This window comes from Arachis hypogaea, chromosome 6 (genome assembly GCF_003086295.3).
Source record: "Arachis hypogaea cultivar Tifrunner chromosome 6, arahy.Tifrunner.gnm2.J5K5, whole genome shotgun sequence".
Classification (NCBI taxonomy): domain Eukaryota; kingdom Viridiplantae; phylum Streptophyta; class Magnoliopsida; order Fabales; family Fabaceae; genus Arachis; species Arachis hypogaea.
Window position 1 is genome coordinate 35662168 of NC_092041.1, and position 17995 is coordinate 35680162.

Genomic DNA, 17995 nt, shown 5'->3' on the forward strand with positions numbered 1-17995 from the left:
TGCGTTACAAGCTCCTTGGTGCTACCTCCTAGCGTGCCATTTTCTTGAAGGGTGAAGGGAGGAGTAGTGCTCAGTTAATTGAGTGAACTGAGCGCCCCTTGCCTTGTTAATGAGCCCCCAACTTCAAACCATGAGGGAAGCACTTGTGGAGCCAATTTCTTTTGTGAAGCAAAGAGAGGTAGCGCCTTGCCTTGAGTGGAAGGCCTCAAGTTTGAATCCCAACAAAGCCATTTTGTCTTCTCTTCTTTGCCCAAACACTCCTTCCTTGAGTGAAAGCTCCAAAGTTCGATTCCTAATGAAGCAATGTTGGCTTATTTTCCTTGCAAGTAGCGCTCGTTTCTTCTCTCGGTTCATGGGTTCGAAACTTTGTGGCTTCACTAGCAAACATTGCACCTTGAATTTATTTGAAGTGGAGCCCGATAAAGTTAAGTGAGTTAACCGAGCAATATGTTTGTTGCCTTGTTTCCTTGGTTCTTTTTAGCGCTCGGTTAAGTGAGAGAGCGCAGCATTCCTTTTCCTTTGCTTTCTTGGATTTGAGTAGCGCTCAAATAGAGAGCGCTGCTCCTTGGTTTCTTGATGCGCCACACTTTTCTTCTTCATTATTAGGCCACGCTTTCCTTGTTTCTTTCTTTTCTTCACCTACAAGTAATCAAAACAACCAATCAAAGTATCACCAAATTCACAAGGTTTATAAATCATTCAAAAACCAATTAATTTTATCTTAAACCTCATAATTTAGTGTCAAATAAAGGATGGTTGATTGATTCAACAAAACCATGCAATTCCACTCCAAATCATTTACTTATAATGCAAGAAAGTGCATAAAACCTAATGAAATAAGTGAAAAATGCTTGAAAAGCTAGCATAAGATGACTTGTCATCAATAGGCTAGGTTAGTCATCATCATTACCTCTTCGTTAACGTGATCGACCTCGTCTGTGAGTTTCCATTCAGGTTTCCTTTCCACACCAAACAATCGATATCAAGGAGATCAATCTCAATATCTCAAGCTCAGTGCTTCAATTATCCCGAAAGTACTCACAAACAAGCATAATATGCATATCAAACAGATATCCTAAATAGAACAAAAGAAAAATGACCCAGAGTGTGCAACGATGCACAATTGGTCCATCCCTCAGGCTCACGAGAACGAACAGCTCTGATACCACTAATGTAACACCCCGTTATGCTAAGCGTTACCTCTAGCCGTAAAGCCAAGGATAACATAGTGCCACAACAGTTCTAAAGCTCATAATATAGTATATATTCAAGAATTTATATACTAGAAGCCCGATGAAGGATGATGAGCGGATATTTTATACGCTTTTTGGGGGTAATTTTATGTAGATTTTAGTGTGTTTTAGTTAGTTTTTAGTATATTTCTATTAGTTTTTAGACAAAATTCATATTTCTGGACTTTACTATGAGTTTGTGTGTTTTTCTATGATTTCAGGTATATTCTGGCTGAAATAGAGGGAGCTGAGCAAAAATCTGATTCAATTTGAAAAAGGACTGCTGATGCTGTTGGATTCTGACCTCCCTGAACTCGAAATAAATTTTTTGGAGCTAAAGGAGTCCAATTAGCGGGCTCTCACTTGGGTTGGAAAGTAGACATTCAGGGCTTTCCTGAAATATATAATAGTCATACTTTGCACGAAGATAGACGATGTAAACTGGCGTTTAACGCCAGTTCCATGTTGCAGTCTGGCGTTCAGCGTTAGAAACAGGTTGCAAGTTAGAGTTCAACGCCAGAAACAGGTTACAACCTGGCGTTCAACTCCAGAAATAGCCCAGGCACGTGGGAAGCTTAAGTCTCAGCCCCAGCACACACCAAGTGGGCCCCAGAAGTGGATTTCTGCACTATCCATCTTAGTTTACTCATTTTCTGTAAACCTAGGTTACTAGTTTAGTATTTAAACAATTTTTAGAGACTTATTTTGTATATCATGACATTTTTAGATCTGAATTTTATACTCTTTGATGGCATGAGTCTCTAAACTCCATTGTTGGGGGTGAGGAGCTCTGCAGCGTCTCGATGAATTAATGCAATTATTTCTGTTTTCCATTCAAACACGCTTGTTCCTATCTAAGATGTTCATTTGCGCTTCACTGTGAAGAAGGTGATGATCCGTGACACTCATCACCTTCCTCAATCCATGAACGTGTGCCTGACAGATACCTCCGTTCTACATTAGATTAAATGAGTATCTCTTAAATTCCTTAATCAGAATCTTCGTGGTATAAGCTAGAACTTTTTGGCGGCCACTCTTGAGGATCCGGAAAGTCTAAACCTTGTCTGTGGTATTCCGAGTAGGATTCAAGGATTGAATGGATGTGACAAGCTTCAAACTCGCGATTGTTGGGCGTGATGACAAACGCAAAAGAATCAATGGATTCTATTCCGACATGATCGAGAACCAACAGATGATTAGCCGTGCTGTGACAGAGCATTTGGACCATTTTCACTGAGAGGATGGGAAGTAGCCATTGATAATGGTGACGCCCTACATACAGCTTGCCATGGGAGGAGCCTTGCATGTTTGAAAGTGAAGAAGCATTATGTTACAGGAATTCAGAAGACAAAGCATCTCCAAAACTCCAACATATTCTCTATTACTGCATAATAAGTACTTATTCCAAACACTTTCACTTTTTACAATTGAAATTAAAGAACCCTATTGGTATCCTGACTAAGAATAATAAGATAACTATAGCTTGCTTCAAGCCAACAATCTCCGTGGGATTCGACCCTTACTCACGTAAGGTATTACTTGGACGACCCAGTGCACTTGCTGGTTAGTTGTGCAGAATTACATATTGTGAAGTAATTTTCGTGCACCAAGTTTTTGGTGCCGTTGCCGGGGATTGTTTGAGCTTGAACAACTGACGGTGAATCTTGTTGCTTAGATTAGGAAAAATTAGTCCTTTTGGTTTAGAGTTACTAGAATTGCATCCTTTATTATCCCTTTTAAAAAATTTTCAAAAATATTATTTTTCTTTATTAATTTTTAGTTTTTTTGTGAATTTAATGTCATGTTTTAATTTTGGTGTCAATTGCATGCTATTCTTTGTCTTTCAATTTTCGAATTGCATGTTCTTTGTTTTTCCTTGATCTTCAAATTGTTCTTGTATGATCTTTGGTTTGTCTTGTTTTGTGTCTTTTCGTGTTTTTCTTGTGCTTTTTCAAATTTTTTTTGTTTTCAAAAAATTTTTATTTATTACATACCTTGTTAAAACACATTAAATTTATAGCTCAGTTGCATCCTTTATTATCCGTTTTAAAACTTTTTCAAAAATAATTTTTCTTTGATTAAATCTTGTGCCAAACTTTAAGTTTGGTGTTCTCTTGTTAATTTTCTTTAATTTTCAAAAAATTATTTTGGTTTTCAAAAAAAAAATTTAAGTTTGGTGTTCTTTCTTTTGGTTCTTGTTATTCTTGTGAGTCCTCAAAGTGTTCTTGAGTCTCCCTTATGCTTTGATCTTAAAATTTTTAAGTTTGGTGTTCCTTGGTGTTTTCCCTCCAAAATTTTCGAAAACAAGGAGCATTAGATCTAAAAATTTTAAGTCTTGTGTCTTTTGTGTGTTTTTCTCTTTCATCATAAAATTCAAAATTCAAAAAAAAAATTATCTTTTCCTCAAATTTCTCATAATTTTCAAATTACTTGGGTTTACTTGGTCAAAATTTTTCAAATTATAGCTCCTTCAAAAATATCCTAACCACTTTCTCTCTCCTCATTTTTTCGAATATCTTCATAAAATATTTTCAAATTTTTATTTTTATTTCTGGTTCGGTTTTTATTTTATTTTATTTTATTTTGAAAATAATTTTTTTATAATTAAATAAATAAAATAAATCCAAATCATCGTCCTTTCTCCATCTTGGACCTAAGTGGAAATGAATAGTCCAGAAGGATTCTGGGGTCATATGCTAACCCCACTACTGCTTCATATGGGAGTAGTATCTGTATACCCTCCATCGGAGTCAGTAGCTTTGAGTTGAATCCTTAGCTCATTATCATGGTGCAGCAAAGCTGCCAGTATTCTAGTCTTCCACAGGAAGAACCTACACAATTTCTGGCACAATTTTTACAAATTGCTGACACAATACATGATAAGGAAGTAGATCAGGATTTCTACGGATTATTACTATTTCCATTTGCTATAAAAGACCAAGCTAAGAGGTGGTTAAATAACCAACCTAAGGACAACATAAAGACATGGAAACAACTGTCAGAAAAATTCCTGAATCACTATTTTCCTCCAAAACGGATGACACAGCTAAGGCTGAGCATCCAAGGCTTCAAACAAGGAGATAATGAATCCCTTTATGATGCCTGGGAGAGAAACAGAGAGATGCTAAGAAAATGCCCCTCTAAAATGTTTTCAGAGTGGGTGCAGTTAGACATCTTCTACTATGGGCTTACAGAGAGAGCTCAGATTTCTCTAGACCAATCAGCTGGTGGATCTATACACATGAGAAAAACAATTGAAGAAGCTCAAGAGCTCATTGATACAGTTGCTAGAAATCAGCATCTGTACCTGAGTAGTGAACCTTCCATAAAAGAAGAGGCTAAAACAGTAATTGCTGAACTCAGTCCTGCAAACAAGTTACTGAATTCAATCAGCAACTGAATTTTCTAACAAAACAGCTAGCCGAATTCAAGGAGATACTACAAGAAACAAGAATGGCTAATATGAATATGGAAGTACAGTTGAAGCAAACAGAATAGCAATTATGAAAACAAATAACAGAAGAGAGCCAAGCAGTTCAATTAAGAAGTGAAAAAACATTAAATACCTTACTTCAAGGTAGCAGGAAGCCAAGAAATGAGCAAACTACCCAAAATCCATCTCAGGACAGTAAGAGCCCAGAAAGGAATAATTCTGGCGCTCAAACACTAGAAAATGGGTGGAAAGCTGGCATTGAACGCCCAAACCATGCTCAGTCCTGGCGTTCAATGCCAGAAACAAGCAAGGAATTGGCATTGAACGCCCAAAGGAAGCACAGTTCTGGCGTTCAGACGCCAGAAATAGGTGAGGAGTTGGCATCTAACGCCACTCCAGCTTCCACCCCTGGCATTCAAACGCCAGTGGGGGATCAGACACATACGAGTGCTGATAACAACCTTTCTAAAAAGGCTTCTCAGCCCACATCTGTAGACAATAAACCTACAGTAACTAAGGTTGAGGAATACAAAGCCAAAATACCTTATCCTTAGAAACTCTGCCAAGCGGAACAGGATAAGCAATTTTCCAGCTTTGCAGACTATCTTAGGGCTCTTGAAATAAAAATTCCGTTTTGCAGAGGCACTTGAGCAAATATCCTCTTATGCTAAGTTCATGAAAGAGATCTTAAGTCATAGGAAGGATTGGAGGGAAACTGAAAAAGTTTACCTCACTGAAGAATGCAGTGCAGTCATTCTAAAAAGCTTACCTGATAAGCTTAAAGATCCCGGAAGCTTTATGACACCATGCACATTAGAGGATACTTGTACCAAGCAAGCTCTATGTGATCTTGGAGAAAGTATCAACCTAATACCTGCATCTACTATCAAAAAGCTTGGGTTGACTGATGAAATTAAACCAACCCAGATATGTCTCCAACTTGCTGATGGCTCCATTAAATACCCATCAGGCATGATTGAAGACATGATTGTCAAGGTTGGGCCATTTGCCTTTCCCACTGACTTTGTGGTGCTGGAAATGGAGGAGCACAAGAGTGCAACTCTCATTCTAGGAAGACCTTTCCTAGCAACTGGCCGAACCCTTATTGATGTTCAAAAAGGGGAAGTAACCCTGAGAGTCAATGAGGACGAGTTCAAGTTGAATGTTGTCAAAGCTGTGCAGCATCAAGACACCCCAAATGACTGCATGAGCATTGATATTATTGACTCTCTGATAAAAGAGGTCCATATGACTGAGTGTCTCGAATCAGAGCTAGAGGCTATCTTTAAAATGTTCAGCCTGATCTGGAGGAATCAGAGAGAATAATAGAACCTCTGAAAATCCCTCAGAAAGAGGAGAAACCTCCTAAATCCGAGCTCAAATCATTACCACCATCCCTGAAATATGCATTTCTGGGAGAAGGTAATACCTTCCCTGTGATCATAAGCTCTACGTTAGAGCCACAGGAAGAGGAAGCACTAATTCAAGTGCTAAGGACACACAAGACAGCTCTTGGGTGGTCCATCAGTGATCTTTAGGGCATTAGCCCAGCCAGATGCATGCACAAGATCCTATTGGAAGGTGACGCTAAGCCAGTGGTTCAACCACAGAGGCGGCTAAATCCAGCCATGAAGGAGGTGGTGCAGAAGGAGGTCACTAAATTACTAGAGGCTGGGATTATTTATCCTATTTCTGATAGCCCCTGGGTAAGCCCTGTCCAAGTCGTCCCTAAGAAAGCTGGCATTACAGTGGTTCATAATGAAAAAAATGAACTGGTTCCTACAAGAATAGTTACAGGGTGGCGTATGTGTATTGATTATAGAAGGCTCAATACAGCTACCAGATGAGCGGATAATTTATACGCTTTTTGGCACTGTTTTTAGTATGTTTTTAGTATGTTTTAGTTAGTTTTTATTATATTTTTATTAGTTTTTATTTAAAATTCAATTTGCTGGACTTTACTATGAGTTTGTGTGTTTTTTTGTGATTTCAGGTATTTTCTGGCTGAAATTCAAAAATCTGATTCAGAGGCTGAAAAGGACTGCAGATGCTGTTGGATTCTGACCTCCCTGCACTCGAAGTGGATTTGCTGGAGCTACACAAGCTCAATTGGCACGCTCTCAACTACGTTGGAAAGTAGACATCTAGGGATTTCCAGCAATGTATAATAGTCCATACTTTGCCCGAGATTTGATGGCCCAAACAGGCGTTCCAAGTCAGCTCAAGAATTCTGGCGTAAAACGCCGGAACTGGCACAAGAATGGGAGTTAACCGCCCAAACTGGCACAAAAGCTGGCGTTTAACTCCAAGAAAAGTCTCTACACATGAAAGCTTCAATGCTCAGCCCAAGCACACACCAAGTGGGCCCGAAAGTAGATTTTTATGTCATTTACTCATCTTTGTAAACCCTAAGCTACTAGTTCTCTACAAATAGGACCTTTTGCTATTGTATTTGACATCTTTTGATCACTTTAGATCATTAGATCATCTTTGGACATTTAGTTCTTAGATTATAGGGGCTGGCCTCTTGGCCATGCCTAGACCTTGTTCTTATGTATTTTGAACGGTGGAGTTTCTACACACCATAGATTAAGGTGTGGAGCTCTGCTGTACCTCGAGTATTAATGCAATTACTATTGTTCTTCTATTCAATTCAGCTTATTCTTGTACTAAGATATTCATTCGCACCCAATAACATGATGAATGTGATGATTATGTGACGCTCATCATCATTCTCACTTATGAACGCGTGCCTGACAACCACTTCCGTTCTACAAGCAAATAAGGCTTGAATGTTTATCTCTTGGATTTCTTAATCAGAATCTTCGTGGTATAAGCTAGAATTGATGGCGGCATTCAAGAGAATCCGGAAGGTCTAAATCTTGTCTGTGGTATTCTGAGTAGGATTCAAGGATTGAATGACTGTGACGAGCTTCAAACTCCTGAAGGCTGGCGTTAGTGACTGATGAGCAGATAATTTATACGCTTTTTGGCATTGTTTTTAGTATGTTTTTAGTATTTTTGAGTTAGTTTTTTGTATATTTTTATTAGTTTTTAGTTAAAATTCACTTTTCTGGACTTTACTATGAGTTTGTGTGTTTTTCTATGATTTTAGGTATTTTCTGGCTGAAATTGAGGGACTTGAGCAAAAATCTGATTTAGAGACTAAAAAGGACTGCAGATGCTGTTGGATTCTGACCTCCCTGTACTCGAAGTGGATTTTCTGGAGCTACAGAAGCCCAATTGGCACGCTCTCAACGGCGTTAGAAAGTAGACATCCTGGGCTTTCCAGAAATATATAATAGTCCATACTTTGCCCGAGATTTGATGGCCCAAATCGGCGTTCCAAATCAGGTCAAAACTGCCCGGCGTTAAACGCCGGAACTGGCACAAGAATGGGAGTTAAACGCCCAAACTGGCACAAAAGCTGGCGTTTAACTCCAAGAGAAGTCTCTACACGAAAATGCTTCAATGCTCAGCCCAAGCACACACCAAGTGGGCCCGGAAGTGGATTTTTATGTCATTTACTCATCTCTGTAAACCCTAGGCTACTAGTTCTCTATAAGTAGGACCTTTTACTATTGTATTTTCATCTTTGGATCATTTTAGATCTTTTGATCATATTTGGACATCTAGTTCTTAGATCATTGGGAGGCTGGCCTCACGGCCATGCCTAGACCTTGTTCTTATGTATTTTCAACGGTGGAGTTTCTACACACCATAGATTAAGGTGTGGAGCTCTACTGTACCTCGAGTATTAATGCAATTACTATTGTTCTTCTATTCAATTCAGCTTGTTCTTATTCCAAGATATTCATTCGCACTCAAGAACTTGATGAATGTGATGATTATGTGACACTCATCATCATTCTCACTTATGAACGAGTGCCTGACAACAACTTCTGTTCTACAAGCAAATAAGGCTTGAATGTTTACCTCTTGGATCCCTTAATCGGAATCTTCGTGGTATAAGCTAGAATTGATGGCGGCATTCAAGAGAATCCGGAAGGTCTAAACCTTGTCTGTGGTATTCTGAGTAGGATTCAATAATTGAATGACTGTGACGAGCTTCAAGCTCCTGAAGGCTGGGTGTTAGTGACAGACGCAAAAGAATCACTGGATTCTATTCCATCCTAATTGAGAACCGACAGATGATTAGCCGTGCCGTGACAGGGTGCGTTGAACATTTTCACTGAGAGGATGGGAGGTAGCCACTGACAATGGTGAAACCCTACATACAGCTTGCCATGGAAAGGAGTAAGATGGATTGGATGAAGACAGTAGGAAAGCAGAGAGACGAAAGGGACCAAGCATCTTCATACGCTTATCTGAAATTCCCACCAATGAATTACATAAGTATCTCTATCTTTATCTTTATGTTTTATTCATCATTCATAACCATCTGAGTTTGCTTGACTAAGATTTACAAGGTGACCATAGCTTGCTTCATACCAACAATCTCTGTGGGATCGACCTTTACTCGCATAAGGTTTATTACTTGGACGACCCAATACACTTGCTGGTTAGTAGTGCGAAGTTGTGATAAAGAGTCGAGATTACAATTGAGTGTACCATGTTGATGGAGCCATTGATGATCACAATTTCGTGCACCAGTGACAGACGCAAAAGAATCACTGGATTCTATTCCAACCTGATTGAGAACCGACAGATGATTAGCCGTGCTGTGACAGAGCGCGTTGAACATTTTCACTGAAAGGACGGGATTGTAGCCACTGACAGCGGTGATGCCCAACATACAGCTTGCCATGGAAAGGAGTAAGAAGGATTGGATGAAGACAGTAGGAAAGCAGAGAGACAGAAGGGACAAAGCATCTTCATACACTTATCTGAAATTCTCACCAATGAATTACATAGGTATCTCTATCTTTATTTTATGTTTTATTCATCTTTTAATCATTAATCCTCCATTACCATTTGAATCCACCTGACTGAGATTTACAAGATGACCATAGCTTGCTTCATACCAACAATCTCCGTGGGATCGACCCTTACTCGCGTAAGGTTTATTACTTGGACGACCCAGTGCACTTGCTGGTTAGTTGTGCGAAGTTGCGATAAAGAGTTGAGATTGCAATTGAGCGTACCATGTTGATGCCGCCATTGATGATCACAATTTCGTGCACTACTACCAGAAAGGATCATTTTCCTTTACCCTTCATAGACTAGATGCTAGAAAGACTAGCAGGTCATGAATACTACTGCTTCTTGGATGGATATTCAGGCAATAATCAAATTGCAGTAGATCCCCAGGATCAAGAGAAAACAGCATTCACATGTCCATATGGAGTATTTGCATACAGGAGAATGCCATTTGGTCTATGCAATGCACCTGCAACCTTTCAAAGGTGTATGCTCTCTATTTTCTCTGATATGGTAGAAAAATTTCTGGAAGTCTTCATGGATAACTTTTCAGTTTTTGGAGACTCATTCAGCTCCTGTCTTGACCATCTAGCACTTGTTCTAAAGAGGTGCCAAGAGAGTAACATGGTTTTAAACTGGGAGAAATGTCACTTTATGGTGACTGAAGGAATTGTCCTTGGGCACAAAATTTCGAACAAGGGAATAGAAGTGGATCAAGATAAGGTAGAGGTAATTGAAAAATTACCACCACCTGCCAATGTTAAGGCAATCAGAAGCTTTCTGGGGCATGCATGATTCTATAGGAGGTTTATAAAGGATTTTTCAAAAATCGCCAAATCTCTAAGTAATCTGCTAGCTGCTGACACGCCATTTATCTTTGATAAGGAGTGTTTGCAGGTGTTCGAAACTCTGAAAGCTAAGCTGGTCACAGCACTAGTCATCTCTACACCAGACTGGACATTACCATTTGAACTAATGTGTGATGCCAGTGACCATGCCATTAGTGCAGTGTTGGGACAAAGGCATGACAAGCTTCTGCACATCATTTACTATGCCAGTCATGTTTTAAATGACGCACAGTCAACCACAGAAAAAGAGTTACTTGTAGTAGTTTACGCTATTGACAAGTTTATATCTTATTTAGTAGGATCAAAAGTGATTGTGTACACTGACCATGCTACTCTTAAATATCTACTCACGAAGCAGGATTCAAAACCCAGACTCATCAGATGGGTGTTGCTTCTGCAAGAGTTTGATATAGAAATAAGAGATAAAAAAGGGACAGAGAACCAAGTAGCAGATCACCTGTCCCGAATAGAACCAGTAGAAGGGGTGTCCCTCCCTCTTACTGAGATCTCTGAAAACTTTCTGGATGAGCAACTCTTTGCCATCCAGGAAGTGCCATGGTTTGCAGACATTACAAACTACAAGGCAGTGAGATTCATACCCAAGGAGTGCAGTAGGCAGCAATCAAAGAAATTGATTACTGATGCAAAGTACTATCTTTGGGATCAGCCATATCTCTTCAAGAGATATGCAGACGGAGTAATCCGTAGATGTGTGCCTAAAGAAGAAGCGCAGAAGATCCTCTGGCACTGCCATGGATCACAATATGGAGGACATTTTGGAAGTGATCAAATAGCCACAAGAGTCCTCCAACGTGGCTTCTATTGGCCTACTCTCTATAAAGACTCCCGAGTGTTTGTACTTAATTGTGACAGTTGCCAAAGATCTGGCAATCTACCTCACAGTTATGCCATGCCTCAACAAGGGATCTTGGAGATTGAGTTGTTTGACGTATAGGGTATTGACTTTATGGGACCTTTTCCACCATTATAGTCAAACACTTATATTCTGGTGGCAGTGGATTACGTATCCAAATGGGTGGAAGCTATTACAACACCCACGAGTGATACTAAGACAGTGCTAAAATTCCTCCAGAAACACATATTCAACAGATTTGGTATCTCTAGAGTAATAATCAGTGATGGGGGTACTCATTTCTGCAATAAACAGCTTTACTTTGCTTTGGTTCGATATGGAGTTAGCCACAGGGTGGCCACTCCATATCATCCACAGACAAATGGGCAAGCTGAGGTCTCTAATAGAGAACTTAAAAGAATCCTGGAACGGACTGTGATTAATCGTAGAAGGGATTGCGCAAGAAGCTTGGATGATGCTCTGTGGGCATACAGAACAGCATTCAAGACTCCGATAGGAACTTCTCCATACCAGCTTGTGTATGGAAAAGCCTGTCACTTGCCAATGGAACTGAAACATAAGGCCTATTGGGCAACCAGATTCCTAAACCTTGATGCCATGTTAGCTGGAGAAAAATGATTGCTCCAGCTAAATGAGATAGAGGAATTCAGACTCAATGCTTTCGAAAATGCAAAAATTTACAAGGAGAAAGCAAAAAGATGGCATGACAAGAAGCTGTCATCCAGAGTCTTTGAGCCAGGGCAAAAAGTTCTGCTGTTTAATTCTAGGCTCAGATTATTCCCCGGAAAATTGAAATCCCGGTGGAGAGGTCCATATGTGATTACAAGTGTGTCACCATATGGTTACGTGGAGCTTCAGGATAATGATTCTAACAAAAAGTTCATTGTTAATGGATAGAGAGTTAAACATTATCTTGAAAGAAATTTTGAGCAAGAATGCTCAAAACTGAGACTTGATTAAAGCTCAGTAATAGTCCAGCTAAAGACAATAAAGAAGCGCTTGCTGGGAGGCAACCCAGCCATTTACAAAGCTTATTTGTTAATGAATTGATTTTTACAAGTTAATGTCAATTATCTTCAAGGTAAAATAGCAATTACTTGAGTTCACAGAGTTACAGAAGGATTCGCAGGATAAAACAGCAAAAAGGAAGCTCACTGGTGCGAAAAAGCCAGTAAGAGCTGCTTTGGGCGTTGAATGCCCAAAAGAAGCATCTATTGGGCATTCAACGCCAGTAAGGATAGCCATCTGGGCGTTAAACGCCAGAAAGAAGCATCTTTTGGGCGTTGAACGCCAGAAAGAAGCACCTTCTGGGCGTTCAACGCCAGATTTACAGTGTCCTGGGCGTTCAGAAAAACACCCAGTGACAAGGGAGTTCCTAGCGTTCAACGCCAGCTAGAAGCAACAGCTGGGCGTTGAACGCCTAGGAGAAGCTACAAATGGGCGTTTGATGAGCGGATAATTTATACGCTTTTTGGCATTGTTTTTAGGTAGTTTTTAGTAAGTTCAAGCTACTTTTAGGGATGTTTTCATTAGTTTTTATGTGAAATTCACATTTCTGGACTTTACTATGAGTTTGTGTGTTTTTTTGTAATTTCAGGTAATTTCTGGCTGAAATTGAGGGACTTGAGCAAAACTCTGAAAAAGGCTGACAAAAGGACTGCTGATGCAGTTGGAATCTGACCTCCCTGCACTCAAAATGGATTTTCTGGAGCTACAGAACTCCAAATGGTGCGCTCTTAACGGCGTTGGAAAGTAGACATCCAGAGCTTTCCAGCAATATATAATAATTCATACTTTATTAGGAAATTGACGATGTAAAGTGGCGCTCAACGCCAAGTACATGCTGCTGTCTGGAGTGAAACGCCAGAAACACGTCACGACCCGGAGTTGAACGCCAGAAACACGCTATAACTCGGCGTTCAACTCCAAAAGAAGCCTCAGCTCGTGGATAGATCAAGCTCAGCCCAAACACACACCAAGTGGGCCCCGGAAGTGGATTTATGCATCAATTACTTACTCTTGTAAACCCTAGTAGCTAGTTTATTATAAATAGAACTTTTTACTAGTGTATTAGAGATCTTGGGACGATTAGTTCTCAGATCATGGGGGCTGGCCATTCGGCCATGCCTGGACCTCTCACTTATGTATTTTCAACGGTGGAGTTTCTACACACCATAGATTAAGGGTGTTGAGCTCTGCTGTACCGCAAGTTTCAATACAATTACTATTACTTTCTATTCAATTCTCTTTATTCCTATTCTAAGATATTCGTTGCACTTCAACTTGATGAATGTGATGATCCGTGACACTCACCATCATTCTCACCTATGAACGCACATGACTGACAACCACTTCCGTTCTACCTTAGGCCGGGCGCATATCTCTTAGATTCCCCAACAGAATCTTCGTGGTATAAGCTAGATAGATCGCGGCATTCATGGGAATCCGGAAAGTCTATCCTTGTCTGTGGTATTCCGAGTAGGATTCCAGGAATCCGAAAAGTCTAACCTTGTCTGTGGTATTCCAAGTAGGATTCTGGGATTGAATGACTGTGACGAGCTTTATACTCCTGAAGGCTGGGCTTTAGTGACAGACGCAAAAGAATCAAGGGATTCTATTCCAACCTGATTGAGAACCGACAGATGATTAGCCGTGCTGTGACAGAGCATAGGACCATTTTCACTGAGAGGATGGGATGTAGCCATTGACAACGTTGATGCCCTACATACAGCTTGCCATGGAAAGGAGTAAGAACGATTGGATGAATGTAATAAGAAAATAGAGATTCAAGAGGAGCACAGCATCTCCATACGCCTATCTAAAATTCCCACTATTGATTTACATAAGTATTTCGATCCTATTTTATTTTCTGTTTATTATTTATTTTCGAACTTATCATAAACCATTTAATCTGCCTAACTGAGATTTACAAGGTAACCATAGCTTGCTTCATACCAACAATCTCTGTGGGATCGACCCTTACTCACGTAAGGTATTACTTGGATGACCCAGTACACTTGCTGGTTAAGTTGAACGGAGTTGTGACCACACATAGTTGTAAACCATGGTATTGGCATCATGTTTTTGGCGCCATTGCCAGGGAAAGAAAAAGTAACGAATTTTACAAAATGCAATAACATATGAATCACAATTTCGTCCACCAAGTTTTTGGCGCCGTTGCCGGGGATTGTTCGAGTATGGACAACTGACGGTTCATCTTGTTGCTCAGATTAGGTAATTTTCTTTTCAAAAATTTTTCAAAAATCTTTTTCAAAATTTTTCTTTTCTTTTTCGTTTTTCCAAACTTTATTTTCGAAAAATATAATAAAAATACAAAAAATCATAAAATCATAAAAATAAAAAATATTTTGTGTTTCTTGTTTGGGTCTTGAGTCAATTTTTAAGTTTGGTGTCAATTGCATGTTTTTAAAATTTATGCATTATTTTCGAAAATTTCATGCATTCATAGTGTTCTTCATGATCTTCAAGTTGTTCTTGACAAGTCTTCTTATTTGATCTTGATGTTTTCTTGTTTTGTGTTGTTTGTTGTTTTTCATATGCATTTTTCGTTTGTTAGAGTCCATGCATTAAAGATTTCTAAGTTTGGTGTCTTGCATGTCTTCTTTGCATAAAAAATTTTTCAAAAATATGTTCGTGATGTTCATCATGATCTTCAAAGTGTTCTTGGTGTTCATCTTGAAATTCCTAGTGTTCTTGCATGCATTCCTTGTTTTGATCCAAAAAGAAAAGAGGAAAACACAATTATGACGTTTTAATTTTAATTATTTTTCTCTCTCTTAATTAAAATTTCAAAAATCAAAAAAATATCTTTTCCTTGTTTTTCTCATAATTTTCGAAAATTTGAGTTGACTTAGTCAAAAATTTTCAAAATTAGTTGTTTCTTACAAGTCAAGTCAAATTTTCAAAAATTTAAAAATCTTATCTTTTCAAAATCTTTTTCAAAAATCATATCTTTTCCAATTTTTCCTCTTTTTCGAAAAATTCAAAAAATTCTTTTTCAATTTGTTTTCAAAATCTTTTTCTTATCTTTATATCAAATTTTCGAAAACTCGCTAACAATTAATGTGATTGATTCAAAAATTTGAAGTTTGTTACTTTCTTATTAAGAAAGGTTCAATCTTTAAATTCTAGAATCTTATCTTTTAGTTTCTTGTTAGTTAAGTAATTAATTTTAATTTTAAAAATTAAATCTTTTTCAAAATATCTTTTTCTTAAAAATCTTATCTTTTTATCTTATCTTTTTCAAAATTTGATTTCAAAATATCTTATCTAACTTATCTTCTTATCTTTTCAAATTTGATTTTAATATCTTTTTCAACTAACTCTTTGACTTTGTGTTTGTTTCTTATCTTTTTCAAAACCACCTAACTACTTTTCCCTCTCTAATTTTCAAAAACACCTCTCTCTTTTTCAAAAATTCTCTTTAATTGTTTTAAATTTTAATTTTAATCATATCTTATCTTTAATTTTCGAAATTACTAACCCCTTTTTCAAAATTATTTTTGAAATTCTCCCTCTCTTTTCTTCTTCTATTTAATTATTTAATTACTAACACTTCTCTTCACCTCTCTTCACCTCTCTTCATCTAAAAATCCGAACCCATTCTTCTTCACTCTTCCCCCTTTCTTCTTCTACTAACATAAAGGAATCTCTATACTGTGACATAGAGAATTCCTTTTCTTTTCTTGTTTTCTTCTCTTTCATATGAGCAGGAACAAGGAAAAAGGCACTCTTGTTGAAATTGATCCTGAACCTGAAAGGACTCTGAAGAGGAAACTAAGAGAAGCTAAATTACAACAATCTAAAGGTAACCTTTCAGAAACATTAGAACAAGAGAAGGAGATGGCAGTCGAACCCAACAACAATAATGCAAGGAGAATGCTTGGTGACTTCACAAAGCCAACGTCCAAATTTGATGGAAGAAGCATCTCCATTCCTTCCATTGGAGCCAATAATTTTGAGCTTAACCCTCAACTAGTTGCTTTAATGCAACAGAACTGCAAGTTTTACGGACTTCCATCTGAAGATCCTTACCAGTTTTTAATTGAGTTCTTGTAGATTTGTGAGACTGTTAAGACGAATGGAGTTGATCCTGAAGTCTACAGACTCATTCTTTTCCCTTTTGCTGTAAGAGACAGAGCTAGAATATGGTTGGATTCACAACCTAAAGACAGCCTGGACTCCTGGGAGAAGCTGGTCACGGCCTTCTTGGATAAATTCTTTCCTCCTCAAAAGCTGAGCAAGCTTAGAGTGGATGTTCAAACCTTCAAACAAAAAGATGGTGAATCCCTCTATGAAGCTTGGGAAAGATACAAGCAGTTGACCAAAAGGTGTCCATCTGACATGTTTTCAGAATGGACCATATTAGATATATTCTATTATGGTCTATCTGAATTTTTGAAAATATCACTGGACCATTCTGCAGGTGGATCCATCCACCTAAAGAAAACACCTGCAGAAGCTCAAGAACTCATTGACATGGTTGTAAATAACCAATTCATGTACAGTTCTGAGAGGAATTCCGTGAATAATGGGACACCTCAGAGGAAGGGAGTTCTTGAAATTGATGCTCTGAATACCATATTGGCTCAGAACAAAGTGTTGACTCAGCAAGTCAACATGATCTCTCAAAGTCTGAATGGATGGCAAAATGCATCCAACAGTACTAAAGAGGAAGCTTCTGAAGAAGCTTATGATCCTGAGAACCCTGCAATGGCAAAGGTTAATTACATGGGTGAACCTTATGGAAACACCTATAATTCATCATGGAGAAATCATCCAAATTTCTCATGGAAGGATCAACAAAAGCCTCAACAAGGCTTTAACAATGGTGGATGCAATAGGCTGAGCAATAGCAAGTCTTTTCTATCATCTTCTCAGCAACAGACAGAGAATTCTGAACAAAACACTTCTAATTTAGCCAATCTAGTTTCTGATCTGTCAAAAGCCACTTTCAGTTTCATGAGTGAAATAAGATCCTCCATTAGAAATCTGGAGGCACAAGTGGGCCAGCTGAGTAAGAAAGTCATTGAAACTCCTCCCAGTATTCTCCCAAGCAATACAGAAGAGAATCCAAAAGGAGAGTGCAAGGCCATTGATGTGATCAATATGGCCGAATGCACAAGGGAGGAGAAGGATGAAAATCCTAGTGAGGAAGACCTCCTGGGACGTCTCTCAAGCAAGAGGGAGTTTCCTATTAAGGATCCAAAGGAATCTGAGGCTCATATAGAGAGCATAGAGATTCCATTAAATCTCCTTCTGCCATTCATGAGCTCTGAAGACTATTCCTCCTCTGAAGAGAATGAAGATGTGACTGGAGAGCAAGTTGCTCAAAATTTAGGAGCTATCATGAAGATGAATGCCAAGTTGTTTGGTAATGAGACTTGGGAAAGTGAACCTCCCTTGCTCATTAGTGAACTAGATACCTGGATTCAGCAAATTTTACCTCAAAAGAGACAAGATCCTAGCAAGTTCTTAATACCTTGTACCATCGGTACCATGACCTTTGAAAAAGCTCTATGTGATCTGGGGTCAGGGATAAATCTTATGCCACTCTCTGTAATGGAGAAGTTGGGGATCATTGAGGTACAACCTGCCTTGTTCTTATTATAATTGGTAGACAAGTCATTAAGACAAGCTTATGGAGTAGTAGAGGATGTGTTAGTAAAGGTTGAAGGCCTTTACATCCCTGCTGATTTCATAATCT

At 38.6% G+C, this 17995-nt stretch overlaps 1 non-coding gene across 1 annotated transcript; it reads right to left on the reverse strand.

Annotated features, from left to right (window-relative positions):
* Nucleotides 1–16530: 16530 nt before the first annotated feature.
* Nucleotides 16531–16634, reverse strand: LOC112699935 (small nucleolar RNA R71). Its single transcript, XR_003152866.1, has one exon. It is a non-coding gene; the product is annotated as a small nucleolar RNA R71 (small nucleolar RNA).
* Nucleotides 16635–17995: the final 1361 nt, after the last annotated feature.